This window comes from Phocoena sinus, chromosome 14 (assembly GCF_008692025.1).
Source record: "Phocoena sinus isolate mPhoSin1 chromosome 14, mPhoSin1.pri, whole genome shotgun sequence".
Taxonomy (NCBI): Eukaryota; Metazoa; Chordata; class Mammalia; order Artiodactyla; family Phocoenidae; genus Phocoena; species Phocoena sinus.
Window position 1 is genome coordinate 74,347,284 of NC_045776.1, and position 6,488 is coordinate 74,353,771.

Sequence of the window (6,488 nt, forward strand, 5' to 3'; positions counted from 1 at the left end):
GGGACAACTAGCAGTCTCTTCCCACAGCATTTCAGTTTGACAAAAATTGATTGTTTCCTGTGTGAAGCATGGGAATAGGCACTGTGGTGTGCACAGGTTAACACTGTGTATGTTCCCTGCCCAATAGAAGTCTGTAACACAGTGGACAAGACAGGCAAGTAAATCTAATACTTGGAGCCTTGTGCAGGGTAAGCGTTGTTAAATGAATAATAATAAACACCAATTATTGAGGATTTATTATGTGCAGGGCAGTTTGCATTGTTGGTCCCATTTAATCCTTATAACAGCCTATCAGGTAGCCCTGTTTTCCAGATGAGGCTCAGAGAAGTGTTCTAAGATAGTTTGGATTTGTGGATGGTGTAATTTTATTGTTTTTATTAATTTTAAAATTTATACACGGTGAAATTCACTCTCTATGGTACACAGGTCTATGAGTTTTAACAGACACACAGTCATGCAACCACTACCTCAAACAAAATAGAGAACCACTACTCCCTCCCCAGATTCCCTCGTCCTGCCCATTTGTAGTCAAACCTTTCTCCAATGCTCAACCCCTGGCAGCCACTGAGCTGCTCTTCATCCCTATAGGTTTACCTTTTCCTGAATGTCTTATAACTGGAATAATTATGTGTATATAATGAAAGTGCCAGATTCAAAAGGATATATATACACACACACACACACATTCCTTTATGTATAGGACTTATATGGGAGATATATATAGATATATACATATAGATATAAATATATATCCTTTTGAATCTGGCACCTTTCATTGTTACGATACATTTGAGATTCATCCTTTTTAAAAATATTTAATTAATTTACTTATTTGGCTGTGTGGGGCCTTAGTTGTGGCACGTGGGATCTTCATTGCTGCACGTGGGATCTTCGTTGCCACGTGGGATCTTTAGTTGTGGCACGCGTGATCTTCAGTTCCGACAGCGGGATCTTTAGTTGAGACAGCAGGATCAAGTTGTGGCACGTGGGATCTTTAGTTGCGGCCCGTGGGATCTTTAGTCGCGGCCCGTGGGATCTTCATTGCAGCATGCAGGATCTAGTTCCATCCCTGGGCCCCCTGCACTGGGAGCATGGAGTCTTAACCACTGGACCACCAGGGAAGTTCTGCATCCATGTTATTGCGTGTATCAATCGTTCACTCCTTTTCATTGCTCAGTGGTATTCCACTGTGTGGATGTACCCCCATTTCTTTATCCATTCTCCAGTTGAGTGACATTTTGTTTGCTTTCAGTTTTTGACAAATTATGATTAAAGCCCTTGTAAGCATTTGTGTACATGTTCTGGTGTGAATGTACAAAAACGTTCATTTCATTTGGGTAGATACCTAAGGATGGGATTGCTGGTTTGAATGGTAAATATTTGCTTAACTTCACAAGAAGTTGCCAAACTGTTCTCTAGGGTGGCTGTACCATTTTGCATCTCCCCCAACCACGTATGAAGGTTCCAGTCACTCTGTATCTTTGCTGGCACTTGGTATTGTCATTGAGTTGTTGTTGTTTTAAGTCACTGTGATAGATGTGTAGTATTGCTATCAGTTTAAAAGTCATTTTGGTCCCGCTTTTAAAAACATTTTTTTATTGGAGTATAGTTGATTTGCAATGTTGTGTTACTTTCTGCTGTACAGCAAAGTGAATCAGTTATATATATACATATATCCACTCTTTTTTAGATTCTTTTCCCATATAGGTCATTACAGAGTATTGAGTAGAGTTCGCTGTGCTATTCAGTAGGTCCTTATTAGTTATCTATTTTATATATAGTAGTGCGTATATGTCAGTCCCAATCTCCCAATTCGTCCCTCCCCTCCTTTCCCACCTGGTAACCATAAGATTGTTTTCTACAACTGAAACTCTATTTATGTTTTGTAAATAAGTTCATTTGTACCATTTTTTTAGTTTCCACATGTAAGTGATATAATACGATATTTGTCCTTCTCTGCCTGACTTACTTCACTCAGTACGACAATCTCTAGATCCATCCATGTTGCTGCAAAAGGTGTTGTTTTGTTTTTTTGGTCCCACTTTTAAACATGAATTTCTCCTTCAGGCAAATTCATTATATTTAATTTTGTGTCAGCTTAGATTCTCGCTATCAAATTGAGCCTGTCCTCTTCTGCTATTCACACAGGTTACAGGGAGGGGGAAGTTTTTTGTTTTCATTGTGCTTGGCTAGTGCAGCTCTTAGCGTTTCCAAGGAAGGAGTGCCATGAAAATTTATTCTAGCCCAGAGCTTGAGTAAGATTTACGTTCAATTAGCCAGCAGTGTATGTTGACCTGTTCAAAGTAAACAGTCATAATTCAGGTTACATTAAGTTAAAAACATATTTAAATACATATTTGGATTATTAAAGATAATTGAATATATCCAGGGCTCCATGCATAAGTATCATTCTCATATTTTCTTAAAGGACAAATGTAGAGAAAGAAAGAAAATTTTTTCTTTCCGAGGAATTATGCCTACAGTCCATAGCAATGATTCCCAACTGGGGGACAAAGTGGAGGGTGTCAAGGCTATCAGGATTACATGGTAGGGGGGTTCATTACATATGCACAGATACTCCTCCCCCAGGATTTGGATCTTTCCACAGGGAAATGTGTGCCCCTTCCTTCAGTAGAGAATTATTGCCATGTGCATTGCTGAGGGGAAGCGGGTTGTATCTACTGGCCGTATTGGGGCAGAAAGAAGTTCTCTAATAGTGTAATTCAATGCAGGGATGGCAAAGAGAACAATAGGACAACAGCGACTGTGACTCTCCCATACCAACTTCTATCAATTGGCCATGCCTGCTGGCAAAGCTGCATAGAAAAAGATAGAGGTCTTTTCAGGCTTAGAAGGAAGAGGGCAGTAGTTGATTGATGATACCTGCCACGGGCAGCAGCCAGGCGACTTGCAGATCTGTACCATGCATTTGCTCTCCTTGAAATAAGAATCTCCCAAGGTATTTGGTTCATTCTTTACACAAAATTTATGATTCTTCTTGATGCTGGTAGGTTTTTGTCTTGGAGATGGTTCCCTAAGGCTGGAGATAAATTTGTAGTGGCCTATCTCAATGGTTCTCACACGGAGGTGATTTTGTCCGCCAGGGGTGATTTGGCAATGTCATTTTTGGTTGTCATAACTGAAAGGAATGTTACTGGCATCTGGTGGGTAGAGGGATGCTACTAACTTTTCTACAATGCACAAAACATTCCCCCCAAACAAAGAATTATCATCCCCAAATATCAACAGAGCTGAGGTTAAGAAATCTGTTCTACCTCCCTTCTTATATCCAGTATTCCTGGTTTCCAAGGTAGGGCATTTCCTGTTTAGATGGCTGGGAACAGGCTGGTTGGGGTCTTTGGATTACACTAAAGTAAGCTCATTCTTGTGGAGATTGAATTTATAAACTCATGACCTGGTCTTCAGTAACATTATGTAGGGACAAAGGAGTTTTCAAAGAAAAGAGTGAACAGACCAAGATGAGAAGATATGCTGCCTTTGGGATTCCTGAGTACTTAGAATCTGTTCTTCGTGGGCACAGAGTAGGAACACTCAGGCAAAAACAGGGCTCCAGGTACAGTGAGCCCTTTCAGAGAAGACACTGTTATTTAACAATCCTCCGGCTCAAATCTTTGGTTGTACTTGGCTGTGAAGCAAATAACATAGGCATAGTTTTCTCAACACCATTTCTTCCACTGTCCATCTAACTACCCTGATTTCCTCAAATCTGCCTTCATTCTGCCTTTCTCTGGTCCATTCTCCACATGGCAGCCATGTGAGAACATGACCTTCCTCAGACCCAGCCCTACCTAAAACCTTTATGTGACTTCCCATTGCCTTTAGAATAAATTTCAAATATTTAATAACATGAGAGGTAGTAGAGTGTAGTGGTTGGGAGCCTGGGCTTGAATCCCAGCTCTGCCATTCTCTTGCTGTGTGACTTTGGGCAAGATACGTAACCTCTCTGTGCCTTAATTTTTTCATATATAAGATGGAGATTCTCATGCCTCCTCCATAATCCCTTATTAGCTCAATGCACACTGGCCCAGCTTCCAACTGCCAGTTCCTTCATTTCTTAACCTGACGTCTCTGGCTATCAGGGCTCACTTTCCCACCCCTGCAACAGTCTAGTGCTGGGGAATTAATGCCGTCTGGGAGCAGCTTTCAAGTATTGACTCTAGGGAGTTGGGTATACCCACCCCAGCTCCCTCACCTCTTTGACTGGATAATTGAGGCATGTGCTCTACACTGGCTCCTAGATTGTCCTGGCAGGATTATGCTCTGGTGGATGATTTGACAATGGGCCCTTTATTGGATGCCTTCCTTTTCCTGTCTCACTTCCCCATTTCTCTAGCAGTGTTTCCTGGGATTGCCTCCTAAAAAATACCTCAGGATCTACTTCTGGAGGAACACAGGCTAGGACACTTACTGCTTCTAGAACACTGTTTATGCCCTGATAATAGCATGCACTGCACTCTGTGTAATAGCTGTCTGATTGTCTCCCCCACTAAATTGAAAACTCCATAAGGGCAGGCTCTGTCTTGTTCATATCTGTCTTGTATACCATTGTAGCACCAGCATGTTGCAGATAGATATTCAGTAAAGATTTGTGGAATGAATGAATGGCTAACAGCCTTTCTGGGATCAGCTAGTCTGCATGCAAGAATGGCATACAATTAATTAGGGCTGATACACTATGACTGTTGGGTAGGAGATTATCACAGGAAAGATGGGAGCAGCTGACCAATCTAAGTTTTTATGTTTTATTACAGAATTGTCCATCTTGTCCTAATAGGAACCAAGTTAGATGCTGCTCCAGAACTTCATGGAAACAGCAGCCTCAACCTCTGTGTAACTTGAATTTAGCGCTTCCCTGGTGCCAGTGGAATGGGAATGTTTTGTCATCCTGTTTGCTAAATCTGACCACTACCTTGTTTTCCTTTCTTTATTCATTATTTTCCCCCTCATGTATCACCTGCATTCTGTCCTGAAGCATCTTTTCTTTGAACCAGCAGCTTTCCCCCTTCCTCCCTTCTCCTTATTGCACCAACAGACCCAGAAGAAAAGAAATGTCACAATGACTGTCCCCACAACATATTTCAGGCTTATTCTGCACTCAGGTTGTTTCTTGAATCTCTTTGCAGTAGCAGAGAAACAGATTGAAATTTAAGATTGACCACCATCTTCCTGATTGGTAAGGAGATGGGTGTGTGTGTGCGTGTGTTCAGAGATTTCTGGAGGGAGTGATTAAACCATGCAAAATTCAATTTCAGGCTCAAAGTTTTCAATGTGAGTTAATCAGTCCAGACATTGGAACATAATGATGAATGACATGGGGCCAATAGGTCTGAGATACCAGATTTTGGCAGGCAGGTGATATCTCCTATATGTTTGGGGCTGTATAATTTCTTCGTTCTATAAATATTAGTGGCTAACACTGAATTAAAAGAACAGAATTTTCTTTCCAGCTGTGATGAAGTTCTATGATACATGAGAGACAGTAAACTATAGTTTTAGTATCAGTTAGCTATTGCTATATAACAAACAACCTAAAAATCTCAGTGGCACACAGCATACATTTAGTTTTTGCTCACAGATTTGCAGTTAGGTTGGAGTAGCTCTATTCCACGTGTCTCTTATCCTCCTCTTGTGGCTAGCAAGCTGGCCAAGGCATGGTCTTTTCTTAGTAATGGTAGAATTTCAAGAGAGCAAGCCCAACTGTCCAACACATTCCAAGCCTATGCTTCTGTCATATCTGTATGTATCAAGTTGGCCAAATCAAGTCACTTGGCTAAGTCCAAAGTCAAGGGGCAGGGAAATACAGTCTATCTTTTGTGGGAGGAACTGCAAAGTTACATGGCCAAGGGCATGGATCCAGGAAACAGTGAAGAGTTTAATCTATTTCAGTATGTAGAGCTGGTGTTACAGAGTTAGGTAGACAGCCCTGGATTTAAGCCCCATCAGTGCTCTACCGTTGACTAATTATGACTTGAGCAAATGACTTAACCTCTTTAAACTTTGATTTCTCATCCGTCTGACAAATAGGTATAATAAGATATCCATACCTTGGTTTTGTTTCGAGGATTAAATGAAACGATACACATAAGCCACTTATCAGAGTTTCTGGCATGTGGCAAATGCTCAGTAAATTGTAGCTGGAAACAAAAGTTCTAAAAGGTAGAATAAACTCTTCTCGGAGTGTGAATATGAACTAGACATCTACTCCTGAGATTTGCCACCATGAAAATTACTGCTTCATTGCTCTTCCTGGGACTTCAGTGGCCTGGAGGAGTCTGTGAATCTCCAGTGATGCCTGGCGTGGGTCATAGTGGATGATCTTAACAGATCTGACCCTTGGAAACAGGAAGAGTGTTCAGCTTTCAATTGATCAGCAGGAAAACAAACAACAGCATTCACTTAGGATAGCAATATTTCAGGGGAGCAAACAGATAGAAGGTCAGATTGTGTCTATACCACACTCCAGGAAT